Source organism: Mobula birostris, chromosome 19, assembly GCF_030028105.1.
Source record: "Mobula birostris isolate sMobBir1 chromosome 19, sMobBir1.hap1, whole genome shotgun sequence".
Lineage (NCBI taxonomy): Eukaryota > Metazoa > Chordata > Chondrichthyes > Myliobatiformes > Myliobatidae > Mobula > Mobula birostris.
The window spans coordinates 38,551,779-38,578,736 of record NC_092388.1 but is presented as its reverse complement, the minus strand read 5'-3'; the positions used below and the strand labels follow the sequence as shown (position 1 = coordinate 38,578,736).

The window sequence follows — 26,958 nt, the reverse complement described above, 5'->3', positions numbered from 1 at the left end:
TATTTCTGGCTGAAACTAGTCCGAAATGTCGACCGTACTCTTTTCCATAGATGCTGCCTGGCCTGCTGAGTTCCTCCAGCATTTTATGTGTGTTACTTGGGCTTCTAGCACCTGCAGATCTGATCTCGTTTGTGATGTTATTTAAATGACTGGACCAAAAAGTGAGGTAAATCAAGCTTGGTTCCCAATGTTGCTTTGTAGTCAATGACATGCTTCTGGAGACCAAGCTGTTTAATGATGCAGGAGATGCAACAAGTTTACACGACAGTTTTAAATGTAATCTGAATTATAATTATATAGGCATCCGTTAGTCTCATGAGACCATGTATTTGCACCTTTCCAGGGAGCAGGCCTGGGCAAGGTTGTATGGAAGACCGGCAGTTGCCCATGCTGCAAGTCTCCCCTCTCCACGACACTGATGTTGTCCAAGGGAAGGGCATTAGGACCCATACAGCTTGGCACCAGTGTCATTGCAGAGCAATGTGTGGTTAAGTGCCTTGCTCAAGGACACACACGCTGCCTCAGCCAAGGCTCGAACTAGCGAATTTCAAATCACTAGACGAACGCCTTAACCACTTGGTCACGCGCCGATTTATTAGCCTGGAATGGGATGGAGTAAATTCTCTGTTCTTCTGTGTGATGCTATGATATTCTTTCCATTCACTTCAATGACCACTTCCCTCTGCAGCTTTTCCAGTACATTCATGTCTATATGTCATGGGCACATGGCCAAGTGGTTAAGGCATTGGACTAGTGACCTGAAGGTCATGAGTTCGCGCTCCAGCTGAGGCAACATGTTGTGTCCTTGAGCAAGGCACTTAATCACACATTGCTCTGCGATGACACTGGTGCCAAGCTGTATGGGTCCTAATGCCCTTCCCTTGGACAACATAAGTGTCATGGAGAGGGGAGACTTGCAGCATGGGCAACTGCTGGTCTTCCATGCAACATTGCCCAGGCCTGCGCCCTGGAGAGTGAAGACTTTCCAGGTGCAGATCCATGGTCTCGCAAGACGAACGGATGCCTTATGTCATGTCTATATTAGTGATGTTCCTGGACACAATGGTTGTCAATTTTCACTGCTATTACCTTCACACCAGCCACCTCAAGTTCTCACTTTCCTTTATTAATCCCTGTATCATCTTCTCTGGGGAAAGGCTAGCCACAAGCATCCATTTTAGTTATCTTGATGATACTTCCTCCCACCCAGCATCTTGTTAAAGATGCTATTCCATTCTCCTGAATCCTGCATCTGTTGTACTTTCTCCAATGAAGAGTCTTTTTACACAGATGACTCCTTTCTCCTACTTGGGTTTCTGCCTTTCACTCTAACACACTGGACAGGATTCTTGACCTCATCTCATTTATTTCCCATGCCTCTGCTCTTCTGGATAGGGTGGGGTTCCTTTGGATTTCACTTTTCACCCCACCAGCCTCTTCATTCAGTGGATCAACAAACAATGTTTCGGAGCCAGGCACTGCTCTCCTCCCTTCCCTTTTCACCATTTCAAAGGCACTGTTCCCTTCATGACTCCACAGGTTACTGTTCCATCCACATCAGCTACTTCATGTCAAATTCTACACCACCTAAATATTATATCAGAACAGACCTTATCTGCTCTAGGCCATCCATCTATGACATTGGCTTGGTCTTTGCTCTCCATTCACCACACTAATGTGTTTTGTGTTGCAAGTAACCTAATATTTGCATCACAAAACACATCTCTTATGTCACCTTCCAATTGTTCAGCTAACTACAGGTTTACAAAGCAACCCTGGCGTCATTTTTTCAACAAGATTCATATTGTCCTTTCCATCCTCTCAGCAGCTTACTGCAGTCATCTCATTTTCTCTTTCTGACCTCTGATATTGGGTCTTTAGCCTGAAAAGTTGACCTCTGTCCTTTCACCCATGCTTCCTGACTTGCTGTGTTTCCAGCATCTGCTGTTTTTTTTGGTTCAACTTTTTAGCATGGTTTATTTATGACTTTCACCTCAAACAGATTTGGTTTTCTGTCATTTAGTTTCTGAATGTCAAATTCAATGAAGTGCATAATCCTGGAGTCACAAGGCTGACAGGCTGCCTACATTTTGTTTTGTAGTCTGAGTGAGTCGATATGTGGAATGTGAGAGGTTTCATTCCTTGTCTGAGATCTTGAAGGGGTGTCATCTTAAAACCTAGTTTCACTTCAGTACCACACTCCCATACTCCTGAACATTGGTCATCTAGTAGGTGGGGGGGGGGATGTGGAGAGTGAAATGGGAGGGATTTGGAGGTGGTGTGGCCTCCTTTGTCAGTCTCTTCCTCTTGGGTAATAGTGGCCATTCACAGATCTAGACAGTTGGCTATTAGGGTGTCAATTATGATTGTCAGATCCTCTGAAGATACACTTATGCCCTGGGGTCCTTGGAGGGAGAGAGAGAGAGCACATGATGGAGGAGCATTTAATCCTATTAATAGTTTTGGCTGCCAATTGGAGGGAGGAAGATAGAAAAGGTGGTGCCCTCTTTGTACCTGACAGCTGAATAACTAGCACAAATCTCTGGAGGCTCTTAGCCAATTAGTTCCATTGCAGCTGTGGTTTTAATAACTGTTGGAAGTTTAAATTAAAATATTTTGTCATCTCTTGTTCATAATTGATTACCTATTGAAGGATTACAAAACGAATGGTGCAAGGTTTCAACTGAATGTGTGAATCAAAGTTGACTGAGGCTTAACAAAATAGATTGAGAAAATGTTTAAAATTAATTGCTTTTAGTCAAATTTTAAATCTTTAACAATTAAAACCTGTTTTGAGAATCCACACTTGTTAAATTTTTTTCCAGGAGTGTTTGACAGGAATTAACACTAAATCCCTTGTCTGGACTGAACACCTATCAGTCTCTTGATTTCCTTTAACATTGAAGTCTGTTAATCTGTCTTTCTTCAGCCCTCTCCAAAGATTCACTCTACATTGCATAGAACAATTTCTTGTAGTTAAATGATTGACTCTCTATTTTGAGGCTGTGATCTGTGCTTCTAGGGGAAATGTTAACTGTGTCTACCCTGTCAAGTCCCATAGAAATTGTATGCATTTCAATGAAATTCACCTGTACTTTTTAAACAGATCTATTTTACATTACCTCTAGGCACAAGACAATCCCGCTTCACAAGATTTAATCACTTTTGCTCTGTATCATAAATGTATCCTTCCTTTGGTAGGAAGATTAGACCTCCAAATACAATCTCATCAAGATTTCCATTTGGATAAGATATTGCAAACACGAGAAAATCTGTAGAAGCTGCAAATCAAAAGACTGTCAGCTGGCATGTTTTATAAACCTACTGATTCCCATAGTTATCTTGACTATACCTCTGCAGCCAATCTCCTGTAAAAATGCTATTCCCTTTTCTCAGTAGTTTCTTCGCCTCTGCTGCATCTCTTCTCCGGATGCAGCTTTCCATTAAGAATGGAGTTTCCCTCTCTCTACTATAGATGCTGCTGTCACCTGCATCTCTTCCACTTCCTGTACATCTGCGCTCACCCCATCTTCTTGCTGTTGTAATAGTGATGGAGTCCCTCTTGTCGTTGCCCACCAACCCATCAGCCTCTGCATCCAACACATCCTCCGTATCTTTTGCCATCTCCACAGGGACCCTACCATTAGACATTTCTTTACCTCCTCCCCTGTTTTCTGCATGAATTGCTCCCTCAGTGATTCCCTTGTCCATCCATCTCTCTCCACTAATCTACCTCCAGGCATTTATTCCTGTAAGCAGTCTAAGTGCTACACCTACCCATACACCTCCCGCTTCCACCCCCACCTCCATTCAGGACCACAAACAGTCCTTCCAGGTGAGGCAACACTCCGAATCTGCTGGGGTTGTCTATTGGGTCTGGCCTCCTCTACTATGGTGAGACCCGTCATAAATTGGAGGACTGCTTTGTCAAGCACCTCCGCACCATCTGCCACAAGCAGGACTTCCCAGTGGCCAAATATTTTAATTCCACTTCCTGTTCCAATGTATTGCTCCATGGCTGCTTCCTGTGCCAAGATGAAGCCACTCATAGATGCTACCTGACCTGCTGAGGACAAGATATTGCCTTTTGTGGTGAAAATCTCCTATTGCTTTCTGTCTGCTAATCTGTCCTCAATTTACACCAGGGTTGATTTCTATGAGCTTTAGTATGTTAACATCTATTTAAGTTACTATGCTTCTTCTGTGAGGTTAGATGTGATTTGATCTTTTTCCCTTAATACCAACGTGGACTCACTTCCACTACGCAAGTTTGTCCTATGCTTCTTGCCCTAACCCTGATACTTAAGATTCTGCAATGAGATCCTAAAACGCCTGGATCACTTTCCGTACCTTGTGATCCACCTTTCAGTAAAGGTAGTAATTGACAATATGCTTAACTTCCTCCAGTGTGACAGCACAATTGTAGGGCAATTGAAGGAATTGGTGTTGGTGACCAAGGGTTCAAACCAGTACCAAGCCACTCAAGCATCAGCATACTGCACCAATATGCCTTGAAGCCATGGAGAATCCGCTGTAGACATTTTGAGTCATTGGAGAAATTCTCCCAGAGTTGCCAACACAATATTCTCTAACTTGTTCAATGACTATGTGAATCAACATGAGTGTCCTCAACCAGGAGGTATTTCCTGCATTTAGGCTCTGACCAGTTCTGTTGGGGGCACCATATTGCCTACATGTCTATCACCAGAATCCCAGAGAAGTACTCAACTTTCAGCTTCATCACAGCAAGAGATTTCCAGGGAGTAAGAAAAATAATGATTTTGAGGATGTTCTCCAAGTCTTCTCAGGATGAAGAATATCAGCATCACTGACTCAAATCAGTGGCTTGTGATTGTACAAAATGGAGGATGATAATTGGGCACATTATATCTTCATTATGGTTGAACCTAGAAGGTGGTCCCAAATAGAGGAACATGTGCATAACATTCCAAGCAAGTATTATTAATCTCTGTGGTCTTTGGTTCCTGTAGAAGCCTCTGAAACATTCTCAGAACTCATGAGTGGAAGGGAATCATTCTGAATTATCTAAGAGGAAAATTCTGAAGAAGAATCCTGCCCCTCCAAAAACAGCACTAAAGTTGATGCACAGCACAGGTATTTTCAACTACAAAGGGTTAAGGTTCACAGGTTCATTTATTATCAAAGTACACAACTCAGAAGTTTTTCTTCTCCAGATAGCCACGAAAACAAGAAAGAAAAGAACGGCAGCTTGATCGTCAACCTCCAAATCCTTCCTTCCCTGCAGGAAAAAAAACAAAAACTGAACAGCACGTCGACCCCCCCCCCCCCAATCCCTTTCCCCCACACATTAAAAAAAACTGAGAAAGATTGTGTGAAAAACGCAATAGTAAAAAAACTATAAGACTGGAAAAAAAAAAGTCTATACTCTAAGTCTATATCCAAAAATGCAGAAAACCTGGGTAGCAATCTCGGGGAACAGTAGCAGGCCTTTCCCTCTTTGGCAGCAGAGCAATACCACCAGCTCTCCAATTACAGTGTGCTCCCTCAGTGATCAAAAGGCAGTCTACCCTCTCCAATAGCAGAGCATTCCCCTAATGCTCAAACTCATGGTGTGGACAGTGATCCTTCTTAAACGCTGACCTTACTGATCCCTACAGGGAGTCTCTGTGATAACTTTTCTGTACGTTTCCTATTCCTTCATTTTTCTCCTGTTCATGAGAAGTTTCCTGAAGATGATGCTTAAATATTTCCCTTGGGCTCTTCAGCTGATAAATAAAGGTGGGAACTTTTATTTTTAATGATTCAAAAATGTTTTCTTTGTACAAACTTTGGAAAAAAGTCAAGATAAACTTGTTTGTGTGGGGTGTGTGCTGACATCAGATGCCATATGTTGTTTCAGGCAATGTTATTTCGTTTGATAAATTATCTTTGATATTTGTCCTGTGCTTTGTCTTCTAGAAGGCTTTGAGGCTGAAATGGGATGTCGGATTATTGCTATAAATCGTAGACAAACACATGGTGGCTCATTGCAACTTTTTAACTTGTTTCTCTACTTGGAATTCTTCATGTAATTTTTCTTACAGGAAGCTGGTATTCATTCATCTTGTCCCAGAAGCCGAGCGCTGATTCCAAGCAAACCAGATTTGTCTGCAGAGGACATTGTCATCTATTGTGATTTTAATCATGAGTGCTGCATGTCACTCACTTGCCCTTTGTTGTCAATCACATCACTGAGTTAATCTGCACAACACAATTCCCAGTTTATAGCTTTCGGTGAACTTTGTTGGCAGAGGTGCGGGGCTCCAGATGAAATGTTAATCCAGATGCACGTTTGTCCTCTAAACGAATGTGAAAAATCTCATTTGCATTACCTTAAAAAGATATTGAAAGAATCCCATCCTTGAAGTTCTTACTGAAACTGATTATGGTACGTTATCCTGTAACTCTTCAGAAATGATCAAATAACTGGCTGTAAGACGTACTTCAGTCATGAAAGGTACTTGGTAACTGGAAAAAGAATTGTGTCAGAATAAGTCATGAAATTATTTTGTGGCAGCAGTAAAATATTGCTACAAGTTACTGCACTACAAAAATAAAATGAATAGAGGTAGAGTTCATGAGTTCATGGACTGTTCAGAAATCTGATGGTGGAAGGGAAGAAGCCGTTTGTAAAACATTGACTGTGTCTTCAGGCTTCTGTACCACCTCCTTGATGATAGTATTGACTGGCTGTTGAGGGTCTGCTATGATGGATGCTTTCATCTTGAGATACCACCTCTTGAAGATGTCTTCAGTGGTGGGGTGGCTTGTGCCTGTGATTGAGCTGTCTGAGTCTAACAGCCATCTGCAGCCCCTTGGAGCCTCCATACTAGGCAGTAATGCAACCAGTCAGAATGCTCTCCACAGGTTATCTGTAGAAATTTGATGGACTATTTTGTGATCTACCAAATCTCTTTAAACTCCTACTGAAGTACAGCTACCGGTATGCTTTTGAAGCCACCTTGGTTTCCTCTGCTGCGTAAGTCTAGGGAAGACCATCCCTGGCCCTGCCAAGCTCGTGAGATTGAGACACGCCCGATCCCACCCCAGACCCTGGTTTGTGTGGAGCTGTGTCATTTGCTACCCGTTACAAATTAATGCCACAAAATAACAGACAGTACACTGCATATGATTAAAGGAATTATATTTATGAATCTTAACTGAAGGGTTAGTAGAGAATAACAAAAAGAAAATGGCCCATTCCAATTGAACAGTCAAATGTGCACATGTTGGAGCTCATCTTGAACTTCTCTGTCACTTGCACACTGGGCCCTTGGTCAACGTGAAAGCATACACCCCCTTCCGAACATTGCTTGCAATCCATTTCGGACAAACGGGTTTCCTACTGGATCGTATACTACGACCAGTTCTTTCCAGTGTCTTCTCTCTTCATCTCCTCTTGAATAAAAGCCCCAAGCCCAATCTTATTGTCCCTCACCAAGAAAACATCCTGCTAATTGGATGGCACACATTCCACATCATCCCTCATCTTCAACAATAACCCAAACAGGCTGAAAGCAGAACAAACAGTTCTTACAAAGCTGCTAAGCAAAATACCTACAGCATAACAGTAAAGATGTGAACGAGGGCATTACGCTTTCTCTGTGATTACATCAACATGCTGGGCCTAGGGTAGATCCTCTGAGACATTGATAGTCACGAACTTGAAGCTGCTCAACACTGCTGATCCCTCAATGAGATCTGCTGTGTGTTCTCCTGACTTTCCCTTCCTGAAATCCACAATGATTTCCTTAGTCTTGCTGGCATTGAGTTTTAGGTTGTTGCAATACCACTCAAACAGCCGATCTATTTTACTCCTGCACAAGCTCATTGCTGCAGAAGTTGTGTTTAATGTAATGCCTTTTATAACTTCAGAGCATCTTTAAACATTTCAAAGAGTATAAATGTACTCTTGTGATGTGATAGTTGAGGGAAATAGAACTACCTGTTTCTGTATTATTAGGGAAAGTAGTCCAAGCTTTCTATCAAGGATCATTCGGCAGAGTCCACTATAGTCAATAGTCTTCAGGAGTCTTGAAGATATGACATGGTAGTGTGCCAAGTAATTCTTTGACTTTGCTTTGTCATGGATCCTGTAATTTACAAATAGAGACAGAGTCAAAAGCAGGAAAGTTAGATTGAACCTTTTCAAAATATTGGTTGGGTGATAGCTGGTATATTCCAGCAAGTTATTAAAATGGCATTGGTTGGGTTAATCCTTTTCCCATGGTGGAATCTAGAGCTAGGGACAATACTTTCAAAAGTATAGGGTCACCGTTTTGAAATGAAAATGAATTGTTTCACACAATTTAAAGAAGATGTGAACGTCAATAAGCAGATGCAGGAAAAGTGCACTAAAAGTTCACAGGATGAGGGCTTTCACCCATAAATTTAAAATGGAGAAATTGGGTTTGTTTCCTCCTTTGGAACAAAGAAGGTGAAGAGGAGATTTGATAGGGGTGTGCAAAATTATGACTAGTTTAGACAGAGTAAATGCAAGGAAATTATTTTAATTGCCAGATGGTTCAAGGACTGAGAAGGTAAGTGTGAAAGGGCGGTTTGACAGAAGTCTTTTTGTAATCAATAGTTAGGTCTTTGAATTCACTGACTGTGAAATTGGAGGAAAAAATCCAGTCATACCATTGAAAGAGCATTAGACAGGCATGCAACACAGTTTTGAGGGTGATGAAAAAGAAATATGATGGTACTCATGACTCTATTAGGAGCCAGCTTGGACTTGAATAGCTTTCTTTTATGCCGTAAGGAATCTGGAATAACTTTTTCCCATAAGCAACTTCCAAAAAATGTACATCTCAATTAAATAAAATGAACATAACTTTATGTAGTGTACCAAACATGGTTTCACTGATACCTACACCATCTACATTTATAAACACTCCTCTTTGTGTAGTCCATCCTATCTGGGGAGAACAATCACCATTCCCTTTTCTTTTCTAATTACTTTGCTGCATTTCTTTTGTGCTGCATGCCTAAGGACCCCAGGATCCTCTGTGGCAATATTCTTGTCTCCACTGTTTAAGCAATATTATTTTCTAAAATCATTCTTCTAATTTACTCCTATTATCCACATTATGCTCTAATTATCAAACTCTTGCCCACTCACGTTCCTTGTCTATATCCTTTATCAATCTCTGCATTCTCCTTACAACCTGCCTTCGCACTTTATTTTGTCAGAAAATTCTACCCATGTCATTAATACAGAATGTAAATAGTTGAAGTTGATCACTGTGGCACCTTAGTCTTTACAACCTGTTTCCTTGAAAATGACGTATTCATCCCAATACTTAATCCTGTGTTTAACCATCAATCTTACGATTTCTTGTTCAGTAACTTTTTTTATTATGTCTTATTGGATGTGCTTTGGAAGCAGGTGTCTGTCAAATATTTGTTGATTAACTTCTATTTAAGTAGTTAGTATGTAAGGATGCCCTTTCCACTTCTACTTCTTTTCTGAGTCCACCATGCCTAAAGTGAAGTCCAGTATATATTGTACAATGCTAACAAACTGGAAGATTTCAATGCTAATATTCTAAAAGTTTGGTAATCAGACATTTCAAATTGCAAGGATATTCTTCAATATTTATTTTTTCCATAGGTTACATAGCAGGAACTATCAATGAGAACAAGATAAAACTGATTTCTCATGGGCCAATCATTTGTGTACCTAATTATTGATTCAAGGGTTACTTTATTATTTAGCTTTTTCAGAACACACTTCCATATCAAATCTTAATCAAATTTATGAATGGGCTATTCTCTCAAGAAGAGTGTTGTTCTGCTGAAGAGGAATGAGGAAGGAATTAAATGGAATCTTAAAATACGTGATGCTATGACCTTTTTGATTAATCTGCTTCCAATCTGAATATTGTGAAGAAATAAACGCTCATGTCTCTACTGATTGCGCAGTTGTTTTTAGACTCTTAAAGGTCAATAATGGCAGAGTCTGTTGATGTGTGGACAACTAATCATTGGTTGAAACCCTGAATGAACCATCTGGAATTCTGAGGCTTGGCACAAGGAAAACTCAGTGCCTAATATATTTTGATATCAAATCATTCCGAAGACACTGCAAATCTGAGTGTGAAAACAATTTTACAATTAGTAGTAAAATGAGTGTTCCCATCTCTTCTCAGTATTCAGGCTATTGGCATGGGTCAGAGTTGAGAAAAATCTCAGGGGCCCACCTTGTAGGTTACAATTTAATTGCCTCTTTCATTCCTGCAACAGATCCGTACATCTCCAGGTCAACCCCCAACGTGCTTCATTTATGTTCAGCTATTGATTTTGTAGGAAGATGAAATAAAATCTTTCAGTGGAGAAGAAACAATATTTTCTGTAAGATTAACCTTGGAAGTTCCTTCTGTTGTGGCAGAGATAGTGGATACTGAGAAACTCAACAAGGTATCCAAACCCAGAGGTCTCTGATTTAAGGAGAGGGCCCAGGGGTCTGGAGGGAACATTTAAAAAAGAATTCACCCACGGGTAGATGTGAATTGAAGGACTATCCTGAAAAGATGGCAGAGACAATTTAAGCATCTGGGCAATGAGTGGTGGGCTATAGACAAGGTACTAGTAAATTGAATTTGGTCAGAATGGACATGGTGGGCCGGTGCGGCTGTTCGTGCTGGATGATTCTGATTCTAATTGAAGATGCACACATACCGGTGACCAATTTTAATACTTGATCTATAGCAATGGAACCTTAAGCTAGTTTAAATTATGACTTGCGCATAATAACCAGAATTTGCATAACATAGGAAATAAGTACAGGAGAACAATTAAAAATTGAATTGAATGAATTTTCAACATGAGACCTCAATCCCTCCATTACACCCATGATATTCGGCCTACTGCCTGGTTAGCTTCTCTACTTCATTTCTAATGTTTTGGGTATTTTACTTATTCTCCTTTTTATATGTGTTTATCTGATGGTCTTGCAGAATACTGAATAATGACCATATTCAAGATCGCACCGTGTTGCATGTTTTTGCCATCAGGTCTTTTAACGGACAAGTGTCCCGTAACAGCAATTGGTGTACAGATTTTCTTCCTCTGCCACCCGCTGTCGTAATTCTAGGGGACGGGAGGTTGCACTGCTGACTCTCAATTCCAGAGACTGGGTTCGATCCTGAACTCTTCTGCGTGCGTGGCATTGGCAAGTTCTGTTTGTGATCTGATGGATTTTCCCAGGTGGTCATATTTTTCACCCATGTCCCAAAAATGTGTGGATTAGTGCCCAATTGACTTCATTAAAATACCCCTACTGTTGGAGAATTCCAGGAGTTGATTGGCATAAATTGCAAAGAAATTGACGGGGAAATGAAACTAATGCAATTGCACTGAGGGCCAGAATAGATTTGATCAGCTGAAGGCAAACTGTGTTGTAAGGAAATATAAGGGATTACAGGGTACAGAGTTCATCTGTGACATGACAAAATGGGAGTAAAGATTAAAATTTATACTTCAGAGAAGAGGTGGTTATTTATGAGAGGATTGGTCATGAAGATTTTACTAGCTGTGCTTTTGACTAAGGGGAGATATTGAAATTATATTTGCTCAGAGATGGATAAGGGACTGGGAATAGTCTGAGTATTTTTTTCAGAGGTGAGCAGCAGGGATTGAGAAAGGCAATGCTCTGTTTTGTTCTTATTTCTACACAGTGTACAATTTGGTGTGAACATATGGATTACTGATTAAAATCCTGCTTGTATGGATTAAATCCATTTCTTTAGGGAACCGTGTTTCTGATACAATAGCTTCTGCTTAAGTTTCTCTAATCTTAGCATTGTTTTACTTCTAAATTACACTGTGCTACTAGTGTTATCAGATTATTCTACAGTATCTCTGTAATGCACTCAATGAAATGCAGAAAGCTAACCTGATGATAACAAACTCATAAACATGGATAATTTTTCACCAGTTTGCAGGCAAACATTTGGTTCGTTTCAATTGTTATCTAAATTTAGAACTGCAGTTTTTATATCTGTCAAGTCTTGCAAAGGTGGGAGATTCTATTGCGCAGAAAGTAGTTGAATAGGGTTAAAATCAGACGTGATGAACAATACAGATATTCATGCTCGGAGAAAGCTTGGCAAAGAGTCTGGCATCTGAACCTAATGATGCAGAGGATTGATTAATTATACAAAAGGTTGTACTCATGTTTGTTTATGCTCTGCATGAGTGATGGTTGCAAGGTGGTATTGGCCACCCATTCCTACTTTTCAGGAAAACATATAGGTCTTCCTGAAATGATGCAATCCTTCTGACAAGGGTGTTGGAGTAAAGATAAGCTTTATTTGTCACATGCACATCGAAATGTACAGCAAAATGCATTGTTTTCATCAACTCAAATCAGTGAGGACTGTGCTGGCAGTTTGCAAGTGTTACTGCGATTCTAGTGCTATCATATCATGGCTACAGCTCACTAACCCTAACCATTCATTTTTGGAATGTAGGAGGAAACTGGGGCACACTGAGGAAACCCACATGGTCGTGGGGTGAACATACAAACTTACAGGCAGCCATTTTACAGCTGGAGTTCTCAACCAGGGGTTCATGGGCATCTTAATGGTATTGGTTCCTGGCATTAAAAAGGTTGGGAACCCCTGCAGTAGTGACCCCCACCCCCCAGAGCAAGCATAGCAACTGTGACATTCTGGGTGGTGTGCCTAGCCTTTTCCTCATCCAGTGCATTGTTGTGGTTACAAGTTGTTGAAAGAGCCATTCCTGATATTCAAAATGCTGGAGGAACTCAGCAGGCCAGGCAGCATCTATGAAAAAGTACAGTCAACTTCCTGGCCTGCTGAATTCCTCTAGCATTTATATGTGTATTGCTTGGATTTCCCATATCTGCAGACTTTTCTCATGTTTGTAATTCCTGACATTAATTTGTTGTAGTCCTCTGAAAAATGAGATGTTTTTAATGACTTTTGCATTTCCTCATAATTGTGCAGTGGGTCCTATTGCAGCTCAGAATGGAATTCTTCAAGCAGCTTTGAGATCATGATGGTTGGATTTTTTTTTATTACTCTGAATAGGATGTGGTAGGGTGATGGAAATTTGACTTAATGGCTGTGGAAGGTACTTGCTATTTAGAGCAGCGCAATGAACATTTTAGAAAATAATCCAAATAAAAATTTCAGAATGGAATGTACACAGAATAAAGCCAGGGTCTAAAATGGCTGGTAGTTTCACAATAGGAAGAAAAAAAACTTTGGACATGCTCTTTTTGTAATGCAATTACTTAAGCAAATTTGCCAGATGAGGTGTGCTGTGGGGGTATATATTTGCATTCCCTCATGTTTTCTCATATCCTCAAAGGAGACCATTTGACCCATCAAGTTTATGTTAGCTCTCAGAGCATTCCCAGTAGTTTCATTTTGTGCCTGTAATCAATTCCCTTGTGTTGCTGTCAATTTTCCCCTGATTTTCCTGTACTCTAAACTCACAGTTAGCAATCAATCAAGCAGCATGTCTTTGGAAGGTGATAAGAAACTGGAGAATCCAAGCTATTATGCGGAGAACATGAAACATTTTGTAGATGGCACTGAATGCCAGAATCAAGCTGGCATTGTGTGCCGACTGCATGAGCCATTGGATGACAGCGCTGCTCATAAATTTCCTCTGTCTTAGTAACTTGGAGGATAGGCATGTGCAATTTCTTGGCATCTGAAGTTGTGCAATAGAATGCAGCATAATAGTAAATGATAATTGACTGAGCCATTTGCCTGAAAATAGCATAGAAACTGGCCCCTTGGCCCACGTGGTCTGTGTTAATTCTTACTCTATTCCTACACTGATCCTATTTTACGGCCAAACATTCTCTTCAACTTGCTTCAGATTATATCATGCACCTATATTACTGGGGGCAATTACAATGGGGACGAAGGAGCACACAATGTTGCTAATTATCCATTCATCACCTACCCCATCCGTAGGTTTTCTTTCTCCACCTCAGAAAGCACAAAACCAGTGCGGAAGTAATTCATTCTTGATTCCAAGGAACAGCCAGAGAAGGATCAGTGGCCTCTTGTAAAAGCCATGTCCCTTCCATTGTTTGAAGTTCAAAATTAAAGAAAAACTTACTGCTTTTTGGTTTAGGTGACCAAGGCTCATAAAAATAAAAACTACAGATGTTAGAAAACAGAAATCAAAACAGAAAATGCTGAAACCACTCAAGTTAGGCAGCATTCGTGGAAAGAGAAGCAGTTAATATTTTGGTTTGAAGACTGTCAGAGCTAGTGAAAGTGTTGGGTGTCGTTGTGGGGAAAGAAAACAGGTTTTAGATTGCAGAAGGTTGAAGGGAGGATAGATAGGAGAAAGGGAAGATTTCTGATAGGATGAGGCCACAGTTGTCACAGCAATACATTGCAGAGATCCCCAGAGCAACAAGGGAGATTAGAGGATGATAATTCAAAGTGTGAAACATTGTAAGGTTCAAGGCTATGGGATGTATCCAGTAGCTTGTGCTGAGTGAATGGTGAGAGAATAATTGAGCCAATATCCAGGATGGATCACCTGAAATTACGGAGCTAGAAATAGTCTGGAGGACAGCATCATGACCAGGTGGAAGTTGAGTTTCTGATCACCAAGCTTGTAACTCTATAAAAAGGCACAATTGAACAAGTCAGAATGGGACAGAGAATTGAAGTTGCAAACAGCAGTAAACTCTGTGGTTCACACAGTTTGAATGCAGGTGCTGTCAAAGTGGTAACCTCATCTGCCTTTGGTTTCCCCAGGGTAGAGGGGTTCACATTATGAACACTGAATACAGTACATCAGATTGGAAGTAACAGAGATTGTTATTACTTAACTTGGAAAGACAGTTTTAGTCCTTGGATAGTTGAAAGAAGTGTAAGAAAAGTTTGATCTGTTAAGACTTTCCACCATTGTGTATCCTAAATGTCTACCTTCTTTGTGAAAGTGATCCCTTGACCACTTCAAAACCAGCTCCAACACAATTCCATCCTCAGTCAGATCTTCCCCTCTTATCCCCTTAGAGCAGGGGTTTCCAACCTGGGGCTCATGGACCCATTGCTTAATGGCATTGGTCCATGGCATAAAAAAGGTTGGGAACCTCTGCAGTAGAGTGTTTCAAGAAGACACTTCCTTGTGATGCCCTAGTGCGCTCTTCTGTACACACAAACCACTCCCCTTCTCACCACACTTTTCCACACAACTCCAAGAGATGCAAGAACTGTTTTTTCAACTTGAGTAATTAATAAAGTAATTAATTGAATCCTAATTTCAATTGATGTTCAATTGTATTATTTAGAACTAGATATTTTGAGTAAATTGATATATTACCAAGAGGTGTTCAGATGAAATAAACCAAAGTGTAATATTTTGTATAGTATTTGTTGTGGAGAAACCAAAAATGGGGAAAAAATTCATATGTTCTATTTTCTCCCCATTTGAAAGCATATTCATAAATTATCATTTCCATGCTTCAGTGAAAAGTCAACAATGAGTTTGGCTGATGAGGACACTGAAGTGTAAGCATCATTTGCATGCTTCAGCTTGAGTGATGAATCTTGGGTGACCTTTGTATAGGCTGTAGACACCAGAACTAAAGCAATTTCCTATTAATTCTGGGGATTATCTTCAATCCAGTGAGGAGTTTGTTAGAGGTGATGACAGTTTAAGAAAAGCTGTGAGTCAGTCTTGTATGATATTAGTCTTCATGTTGGTAGACATTGACCTGTATGCTGTCTTGGAGCAAAATCAGATGGAAATGAGTGTCTGTGGCAGCTGAATGTGTGAATGTTCCCTCTTGATTTCTGGACTCAACAATGCCAGTGAGGTTGAGATATGTGAGTTATAGTGGCTGATGCTGCCTCCTGTATTTTTCTTGAGTTGTGAGATCAGGTTGGTGATGATCATATCTGAGCTGCATCAGGATGGATGGATCTGATTTGGTGAGCACTCCTCAGCCTCTGGAATGAAATCATTGAGGAAAAACCTCAAAGTGATGAGGTACCCTGTGGTGTCAATCTGGCATAGCTCAATTATAGTAAATGCAGAAGGAAGCTATGCAGTACTGAGAAGGGAAATAGTGTTTGAATATTTGCATAATGATGTTTTGAAGAGATGGATTAATTGGATGATCTTGCCAGGAGCTAACATGTGCATGATGTGCCAAAAGTTCCCCTTTTCCACTGTTTAATTCCATAACTATGTATTACAACATTGTTAAGTTTTATCTTAAACTTTTCAGACCTTATTGACTGATAATTGATTCTGGAAGAACAGTCTATTTGCAGATGCCACCAAAAGTTAAATTTAGACCAAATCCACTTATTAGCAATGTCTCATATTTTAGGACTGTTATGCCAACAAATACAAAGGAATCTGTCCACCAGCCAATCAATCTCTTTATTTTAACTGGTAAAATATTTTCTAGATGCACTCTATGAAATAATGCAAAAGAGTTTTAAATATATGAAATATACATGCTTTAACACTATGAAGAAAAATAATGGCTGAATGGGGAAAACAGTTTTAAATAAAATTAACAAATAGTTTGAAACTGAAATAAATAGAGCATAGAGTTAGTTGAATGTTACTTTGATCTGTACGTGATCATTGCTCCCAAGATGTAAGCTTGCATCTTATGACGTTCCATTCATGATCTCGGTCATTCTGAAGTATTTTGTCACCAGTGAGGAACTTCTTGCAATATATTTACTTTGACATAAAAGACATGGCAGCCAATTTTTTTCATAGCCAGAGCCCATAAAAAAGCATTCTGAAAATAACTTGAAAATCTTGTCCACTGAAACAAATTGAAAGTAAATGTGAGCTGCAGCATCTGAAGTAAGTTCAGGTACCAAGAAACTTCCATGTCTATGGGACATGATTTAAACATTGTATTCGAAGGGTATCACTGGTGAAATAATACTCCCTTTAGAATTGCACTGTACAGCCTTTTTTAGAATTTGTGCTTGAGGCTCTGGAGCAAGTCTGCCTCAGATAATTACATGCAGACGTATGAATTGACGTTAAAAACCTAAATATGACTCTGGATTAACAACTGAAACAATAGAACCTTGTGATTTCTACAGTCTCCCTATGAAATATTGTTCATTCTCTCCATTCTCAATCTCTTGTATTTAATCCTGTAATCTTGCCCATCATTGTTGATATCTGAATCACTAATCCTTTCTCTTAATTCAAACCAAACTCCTAGTATTGATATAATTTTCAATGTTCAAGAAATTCAACACTTTCAGATTTGTTAGTATTTTATGTATATGAAATGGAATTTTTGTATATAAGGCAAACCATTTAAATTATACACAAAATTTGCAATAGGATTGTTTGTCAATCAAAATCCAAAAAATATTTTGGGCTAATTAACAATAAATCTCAAGAAGAGGCAATATATTTTGATTTTGAATATAAGTTTTCCTGGAAACTGTACTATTCTACTGAGTGTGGATGATAGAATATCCCGTACGTACTGGAACAACGCGCTGCGTTAGCCTTGTGTTACTTTGATATTAATGTCATATAGTCAAATCCTGTTTGAAAATTTCAAGGCCTTCAGCATTGTCACCCCTTCATCTTTCATGTTTCAATTGAAAAATAATGTTTACTATTCCTTTGTCAACAGAAATATGTACCCAGCTTAGGTTTGAAAAAGAATTGCAAAATAATTTGTCTAGGCTTGGCCAAAGAATGTGCAGTTCTTCCCTTGACTGTTCTGCACTCTGTTTAATCAATGGAGGCTTAAAACAAGTAATTGAATTATGCTTTCTATCACTTAATTTCTAAAAACTTCCGCTTCATTAAGTTTGCTCTGATATTTGAACATTGCACATTGTTGGATTGGGCAGGACAAGAGATTTGGAGAATTTGGAGGATTTGTTTGCTGTGGCAGTTGCTATATAAATATTTATTTACCAAATTGTTTCTCATTTATGTTCAGATATGTAACTTAAAAAATTAAACAGTGGTTAGCTGGGCTACCACTCGTGTCTTTCAAAGTTTCTGGGTTCGGATCCAATTTTAGAGAGTTCAACACCATGCTGGAGGGAGGAAGTGTGACACTGTCAGGCTCTGCCTTTTGACTGAGAATTTAAACTGCAAGCTCAGTGGACATGGTGTTCTCCTTGAGTGTCATGACCACTATCGCTATATTAACAGCTTTGAATAGATTGTCTCATCATTTTTGCAGTGTTGTCTGCAGAAGCTGTGCTTTTATATTGCAACAGTGATATTGGTTGTAAAACAATTTGAGAAATTCTGAAAGGTATAGATGTCATTCCACCCTTCCACTATGAATTACTGATGAATAATAAGCAGAGATTAGATTAAGCATTCTTCTGGCATTTGAGGCTTACAGCTGTAGGTATTGTTTACTTGGAGTGCATATCCCAAAGTGCCAGAAGAAGAATGCTCCCTGGATGCAACCAAGTAAGCATTTGTTGGAGAAAAGCTTCATAAGAACGTAAGAAATAGGAGCAGGTGTAAGCCATCTGGCCCATCAAATCTGCCCCGCCATTCAATAAGATCATGGCTGATCTGTCTGTAAACTCAGCTCCATTTACCTGCCTTTTCCCCATAACCCTTATTTCCCCTACTATGTAAAAATTTATCTATCTTAAATATGTTTCATGAAGAAGCCTCAATTGCTTCCCTGGGCAGAGAATTCCACAGATCCACCACTCTCTGGGAGAAAAACAGTTTCTCCTCATCTCCGTCCTAAATCTTCTCCTGTGAATCTTGAGGCAATGTCCCCTAGTTCTAGTCTTAACTACCAATGGAAACAACTTTCCTACTTGTATCTTATATACCCCTTTCAAAATTTTGTATGTTTCTATAAGATCCTCTCTCATTCTTCTAAATTCCAGAGAGTATAGTCCCAGGCGACTCAATCTCTCCTCACAGGTTAATCCCTTCACCCCTGGAATCAACCTGGTGAACCTGCTCTGCACTGCCTCCAAAGACAGTATATCCTTCCTCAAGTATGGAGACCAGAACTGCACACAGTACTCCAGGTGTGGCCTCACCAGTACCCTGTATAGTTGTAGCATGACCTCTCTGCTCTTGAATTCAATCCCTCTGGCAATGAAGGCCAACATTCCGTTTGCCTTCTTAATAACCTTCAAACTGCTGCACAAAAAATTAATATTCCATTATGACTTCGATCATTCTGACAAATATACCTGGCAAATGGATCTAGAATTATGAAGGAAGAGAGCATTGGAAGAAGCTGTTGAAGGGCCTCAGCCCTGAAATTTCACTGTTTATTCCTCTCCATAGACGCTGCTTGGCCTGCTGGGTTCCTCCACAAGTATGTGTGTGTTGCTCAAGATTTCCAGTATTTGCAGAACTTCTTGTTCCTTAAAAGCTTTTTCCCTAATTTGGGATCGAATTGTTTTTTTCTTTAGATTGACGACAGAATTTTTAGTGGTTTCAGATAATTTGCAACATGATAGCAAGAATTTTAATAGGGACGATTATAAATGAATTACACAACCATTACCCTATTCCCCAATCTTTCCATGATCTCATTCCCTCAAGCAGCCGGCTAGTCCAAAATCGAGTCTTGATTTTTTTTTGGGCAATGCATGAAGGCTATGAAATCTTAAGTGATAAAACTCATCATTTTCATCTTGCGGTATGTGAGATTATACCATATGTAATTCCTTTACTTGATTTCAATCCCAAAAATAAAAGTGTACTTCAATTGTTACACCTTTGGCTTTGAAGATCTTTCTGGTGTCTGGTGGTTGTATATAAATGCAGGCCTCTCTCTTAAGGGTCAAGAAATTTATTCTTGATTAAAATATTTGAATTAGCAGGAGGAGACATTTGCTCTGCCATTTAATTAAGATCTCAACTGATCTGACAGTAATCTCAATTCTGCATTCCTTTTCTATCCACAATCAACGTTTCTCTACTTATCGATTAGTCACAACCCTTTACATTCAACATATTCAAAGTCTCTGCTTCTGCTCATTGAGAGAATTCCCAGGATTTCTGACCCTCAGAAAATTTTCAACTTATCTCTGTCTTACTGGTGACTAATCTTAAAGCTAATATTGTGTGTATTTTTCACACTTCGGGCTCAGTTATGATCTCCAATGGTAATTTAACGCACTAAAACTCACAGTGGAACTGGATTCCAGTATTAGTTAACCTTAACCCAAAAAAAAAAGATATTTGGGGTTGTGTTAAAATATATGCATCAGAGTGGAGTGCAAAATTGTTTCTGCAGTGTCTTTGTAGCAGGTAATACATCTTTTAAAGAACATACAGTAAATGAAAAATTAATTCCATAAAATTAGTAGTAATGGCTTTTTTGCATTTCCTTTGATTTATTGCAGGCCATTCAGTGGAAGAGTACTGGTATGCAATAGTAGTTTAAAAAGTAGACATTACAGCTGGAGAGGTGCAGCTTTTTATAAAGTGGACGTATAGGAGCATTAGTTAATCACTCACTTTGTAAAAGTGTGAAATATGCAACACTTTTAGATCAAAGACTTCCAAGGGCATTATTATTCCCGACCAGTTTCAGTCTACATTTTCTTGCTTTAATCTTGTTTTGGCTCCTTGTGGGGTTAAGGGTGCTTGGGTTGTTCATGTTCTACGGTGCAATTATTTATTTGTGGCTGTTGATAGTAGATGCAGGGGAGTTTTGATAGCTGGGCATTGTGGAAGAAATCAGTTTTGCTGGATTTCTCCCATAATGTTTGCTTGTTGCTGGATGGAGTCGGAATCTGAATCAAGTTTATTATCAATGTCATGAAATTTGTTGTTTTGTGGCAGCAGTACAGTGTAAGACATAAAAAACTATGAAAGTTAAAAATAATATTGCAAAAGAATAACAGTGAGGTAGTGTTCATGAATTCATGGACTGCTTAGAAATCTGATGGCTGGACCTAATCATTGAGAATGTGTCTTCAGACTCCTGTACCTCCTTCCTGATGGTAGTAATGAGAAGAAGGTGTGTCCTAGATGGTGAGATTCATTAATAATCTTCTTGAGGCACCACCTTTTGAAGAAGTCCTCAATGGTGACGAGGCTTGTATCCAGGAAAGAGGATTGCTCTATTGACACAGTCTTGGCTCAGGACAGCTATTATATTGAGAAAAACTGGAAGCTACAGTATATCTCAGTTTCAAGGGGGGCCAAAACTTGAAGACAACCTTTGGCATTTTATTCAGATCAGTTGACAAATTCTACCATCTGGATGACTGTAGGTCACTGGACTTGTGTATCTTCGAGTATTTGGGATCCTTTTCCTGAATGTTAAATCAATTAATTATTACTATTATTGAACATTCCACTCCTTCAACCATTGAATATTCTTCTGCCCTTCCTCTTACTTTGCCCCTCCCATGCTTCTCCCCTATTTCCTTCCTTTCCCAGCCTTACTCTTAAACCTGGAGCTACCCAAGGCCTTTTGTTTTCTCTTTTCACGACATCCCTTTCAGAGGAATAGCAGTAACCCACTTAGACTCCCCAGGCTTGTTCTAACATGAGCTATAGTCTTCACCTCGACTCCATTTGCTCATTCAGGATTGGTCGAATTGCTGAAATGGTATGGACATTTTTGTTTGTGGGGGAGGGTGGGGGGGAATGTTAACTGGTGCTTCAATCAGCATGAAAGCTTTGGAATTGCTGGAGTGTCTAATACTGGCCAGTGAGCTGCTCAAGCATGGTGTACACTCGATTGGTCACAGCTTGCGAACAAATGATTGCAGTTCAGTGCAAAGCAGAGCTTCTCTTGGCATAATTAGCATCTTCTTCCCACTTACATTGACCTGATCGCCAGTGAGAGTCTGCTCCAGGCTTGCCAGCTGTTGAAAATGTCAGCTCAATGTCAGTGGCATACTCAGTTCAAAACCATTTACCCTATTCATTTTTTAAATGCATTTCTACATAAATTAAGAATTAACTAAATTACTGTAAGCACAGATGATTAAAACAATTGTTTATTTCAACCTAATTTAGAAAATTAATTTAATATTTCAGCTAATATCTTCCCATTTAAACCAAAATGTCTGCTGCACACCTGGCACAAGTTACAGTTTAAGAGCTACATACAAATACCAGTGGAAACCTGTGTGATCCTTTTGGGTCCCAAAAGGGGTTCAGTGTTCAAGGCTAAGTAGGCCAATATCTGCGATCAGTTGGATTACGACCTATGGTTGTAGTCCTGAACTTTGACCCAATTGGCTAGATGAGTCTCAAGATGAGTATAAAATCATGATTTTAATATAATTATCTATATCCTTCAACTTTTAATACTGGTGTGATCACTCGTGTTAAATATGATCTGCTAAGTGGGGAGTGGTGGGTGGAGGGGATGTCCTTCATGGAGAATGTCTATGTGTGACTTTGATCAATGTGGGGAGGCCCCTGTTGTCATGGCAGCCACCATATGGCCCTTGACCTATGAAGGTCAGGCTCCAGTGGCATGGAATGCAAGAAGACTGGGGACCCTTCACTGCTACAGCTTTCCTCCGCCTTCACTGCTATTGTAATGTGTCATCATCTGCCACCAGCTCCATCGTTGAGGTCTTGTTTGGGTCACTCTTTGTCTGGAAACTCCGTCTTGTCCTTACTGCTGTGGCTGACCGTACCAGGAGCTAAATGCCAGATGGCTAAACTCTGAACGGTGTCACTCTCTGGACCTCAGGAACTCACAAGCCTCCCCACCACAACATCCTTGGAGAGGTAGAGGATGACCCACTTACTTCATTTGGGCTTTGGTGTTCAATCAAAGGGATCCACTCTCAGCATGGAGAAGCAGCACCTCATTTTCCATCTGGGTGGTCACCAATCTAATGGCATAAGCATTGTTTTCTCCTTCTGCAAAAAAAAAAAAAAAAAAAATACCTCCTCTTCTATTCCCCACTTTGGCCTCTTACCTCTTACTTGCCTACCACCTCCCCCTGGTGTCCTTCCTCCTTCTCTTTCTCCTATGGTTCACTCTCCTCTTGTATCAGATTCCTTCCTCTCCAGTCCTTTACCTTTCTCACCTTCTTGGTTTTACCTATCCCCTTCTAACTATCATCCTTCCACTCCCCCCACCTTCTGATTCTGGTGTCTGGCCCCTTCCTTTCAAGTCCTGAAGAAGAGTCACTGCCTGAAATGTTGACTGTTTATTCATTTCCACAGATGCTGCCTGACCTGTTGAGTTCCTTCAGCACTTTGTGTGTGTGTTGCCTATGAAGATTTGTATATTTCTTCTCGTGGAGACGGAATGAAATTTCTGTTCAGTCAAGCAATTTCAACTGTGTTTAGGAAGTACGTTTTAATTGGTAAATCAGCAATGCAATTCAGCATAGTATTTTTGAGGGCTGAGAAAACGGAATCTGGAAACCTGAAACAAAAGCTGGGAATGTTGTCGGGCAGCACTAGGGGAGAAGAAAAGGTCAAATCTTTGGGTCAGGGGCCACTGGTGCAGCTGGGCCCTTCCAGCTTTAATTTCCATATCTCTAAAACCTTTGTCCAAAATGGTTGGAAAAATTGGGACAATGATAATATTGTGTACTCAGACAGTTGGGAACTTCAGCTGGATTGTGTGATGGAAGTACTCATCATGTTGAAAAGATCATCTCCAAGTAATACCAAGGAGTTTTATATTATACAGGAAATACTTATTCTAAAGGCTTGCTAACTCCATTTTTATTGCATACTATTGGCTATGCCACCCTGTATCTTTCCAATAATCTGAGCTATTACCTAAACCACATTGCATGGACATAAACAGATTAGAGAGGTAACAGGGAGCATGTGGCTAAGTGAGACGTGTGGAGGAGGGCTTCCATTTCATAAACATGAGATCCTGGAAATCTTGAGCAATACACACAAAATGCTAGAGGAACTCAACCAGTATGGCAGCATCTATGGAGGGGAATAAGCAATTGACATTTTGAGTCGAGACCCTTAATCAGAATTGGGTCTTGACCAGAAAAGTTGTCTGCTTATTTCCTTTCATAGATGCTACATGACTTGCTTAGCTCCTCCGGCATTCTGTGTGGCTTCCATTTCATAGCTCCTTGGTTCCTTTACTGGGAGAGGAAGGGACGGAGCATGTGCTGGAGGCAAGAAATTTGTGTAAGCACTTCTAACACTGCTGCACCATGGATGTAGAGTTGCCAAAGGAGCTTCAGTAGAATCTACCAAACCTACGACACCAAGCTGCCATGGAAAAACTACTACTAGCTGTTCCTCCTGGGTGGTGGGGGGAGGAACTATTGTCCTCCTGATTTGCAGAAAGATTGCCATTTTGCTAGGTTTATGTCCTGGAAACCTCCAATCAATTTGCATTGTGTTTTCATGACATGGCTAATGGTCAGCATTTCAAGAACAAATAGGAATGAACATTCAATCATGGACTCCCAGTGCTACCAACATCCTGTAAATAAGTGTCACTTTAGAATGGAAGAAAGGTTACAGTGAATAGCCCAAAAGAAGATTATTTGTATGAATTGTTAGAGTATAATAATTTGATTGCCCGCAAGCTTGAATTCATTTTGGAGATATGACATAGTAGCAGATACTAAGGCATAGCTATCGGATTCAGGTCTAGGAATTGAATATACTAGATTATAAAAGTACAAAGGACAGGTAGAGAAAACACATTGACAACTAGTTTTTAGCTTAAGGAGAAGATTTACTTAAATGATGATGGATGCTTCAGGGGCAATAGTTAAACAACTGGAAATAACTGAAGACTCTGGTAAGAATTGTAAAGTATAATGACTAAAGTATTCATTCACAGAGCAAAAAGTCATGGAGCATAAGTGTTGTGGTATTACTTGTAATACAGGTTAGGATGACTGGTGGAGTGACTTGTTATAAAGGTAATTGATTACTCACGTTCATGGATTTTAATGCAGCTTTTGTTATTAATCTTTCTTTCCGAAAACATATCTTGGAACCAGAAATCATGCAGTATTAAGTGAGGAGCCAGATTTGGTGAACAGTTTAACTGTATGTTAATATTTATCTTTCTGAGATTATTCTGATATGATTCTAACTTGCATTTGAAAGGGGTAAAAGAAGGTGCTGGGATTCATGATTTAGTAAAGCTTACCTCCACATGAGGAGAAGGTTGTGCATTGTAAACTAGAAGTTCTATTAATGGATAAATGACAGATGGTCAGTGGGAGGTGTTCTTAATAAAAAGAAATTGATATTGCACAGAGCCAGTTTTAAATCCTAACAAACTACTTGATCAAAACAAAACACGAATGATTAAAGACATAACAGAGAATAAAAAGAAACATAAGAAATTCTCATATGGGGAAGGGAGAAAAATGAACAAACAGAGCTGATGTGAGGAACTACAAAAAGGGAATGTGACAAGAAAATTGCAAGGGAACAATTGAAATTACTTTTATAATTAGGAAAAAGATATAATACATGGTAATATGAGCCTTTGAATCTGCTGAGGGTGGTTTATTATAAATAAATAAATGGCAGGCATGTTGAGGTATTATTTGCAATTGAAGAAGGGAATACTATGGTGGCCATTATGAAGAAACTATAATGAATCAGGAATGGAGCCTAGCCAAAACTTATTTTGATGAAAGACATTAAGAAGAATAATGCCATAAATGTGCCATCAAATGGTTTCCAGCACAGGAGAATGTAAACATCAAAGAAACCTTAACTAACATCCTTATTTGGGAGCAAATAAGATGATATTGCCATTGAAGGCAAGTTGGAAGTGGAAACCTGGAACTTACTAGTGTATAAGCTTTATATCTGTTTGGAGGAACTGTCTGTCTGCAGTTTCAGAACAACATGGAATATTTTTAGTTTATCAATGATTCTGCATGGATTTTTAAGAGTGTGCATGCTTTTCTTTATTTTTAAGAGAATGTTAAGTTTTTGGGCAGAGTATCTATGACTTGTATGAAAGTCAGAGATGTAATGATTCACTTTGGCTTCCTTCTGTGATTTCACCATCACAGTAACTAGTCTTCAGTCACTTTGAATCAAGAAGTAGCTGAGAGCTCTGGTTGCACTGAAGGCAATACAACCAGGCTGTAAGGCTGAAGAACCAACTGCAGACCCATCAATTAAGATGCATGTAGCTACCTGACCATAGAGAAAACTGGCAAGGTATATGTCGTTGATAATGAAAGGGTTAATCCCAAATTGCTTAATGATTATCCAGTCAGTTTACTCCCATCATGACTAAAACAATGAAGTGTCATTGATAATATTCTTAAATAGTACTTTCTCAATGGTAATCTGCTCACCAATGTTCAAAAACACAAATTACAGAAGTAAGGAAAGTGTTATTGCCCATGACATCAACACACCATTTGACCCAGTTACACTGTGGATCCCTGGCAAATAGACATCAAGGAGAAAATAATTTATTGGTTGGATTCATATCTCACACTGAAGAACATTTTTGTTTATTAGAGCTCCATTGCCCAAGCCTGATACACCACTGATTACTTCCTAATCTGCTTTGTTAATTCCAGCCTCGCCCTGTCAGCAGCAGCAAAGACAATGTCATAGAGAGATCTATACTGAAGCCTCAAAGACTTTATAAAGAGAGATTTGTAGATAGTGCCTCATATAATTTGTTCACTCCCAGCTAGTCGAAGCTGATGAGAATCTGCACTGCTCTGAAGTACATGATAATTACCATCTGTGAAGAGACTCTTGGCCTTTTTACCAGAAGGAGCCAAAATAGTTTTAATGATTATAACAGGAAGACCTACAAGCTAATTTATTTATTGAGATAGTGTGGAATAGACCTTTCCGACCCTTTGAATCATGTCGCCCAACAATCCCCCAATTTAATCCTTGCCTAATCATGGGACAATTTAAAATGATGTTTTGGGATGAGATCATTCATCAGGACTGGAAAGGAAGGGGGAAGAAGTCATAATAAGAAAGTGAGTGTGGGGGGAGGAGTATAAACTGGAAAGT

The 26,958-nt window shown here is 39.6% G+C and overlaps 1 protein-coding gene across 2 annotated transcripts in view; it reads left to right on the top strand.

Moving 5' to 3' along the window:
• LOC140212522 (sodium/hydrogen exchanger 3-like) overlaps window positions 1-26,958 on the top strand; it is a 163,781-nt gene that overhangs the window by 49,978 nt on the left and 86,845 nt on the right. The gene's annotated exons all lie outside the window — the stretch shown is intronic.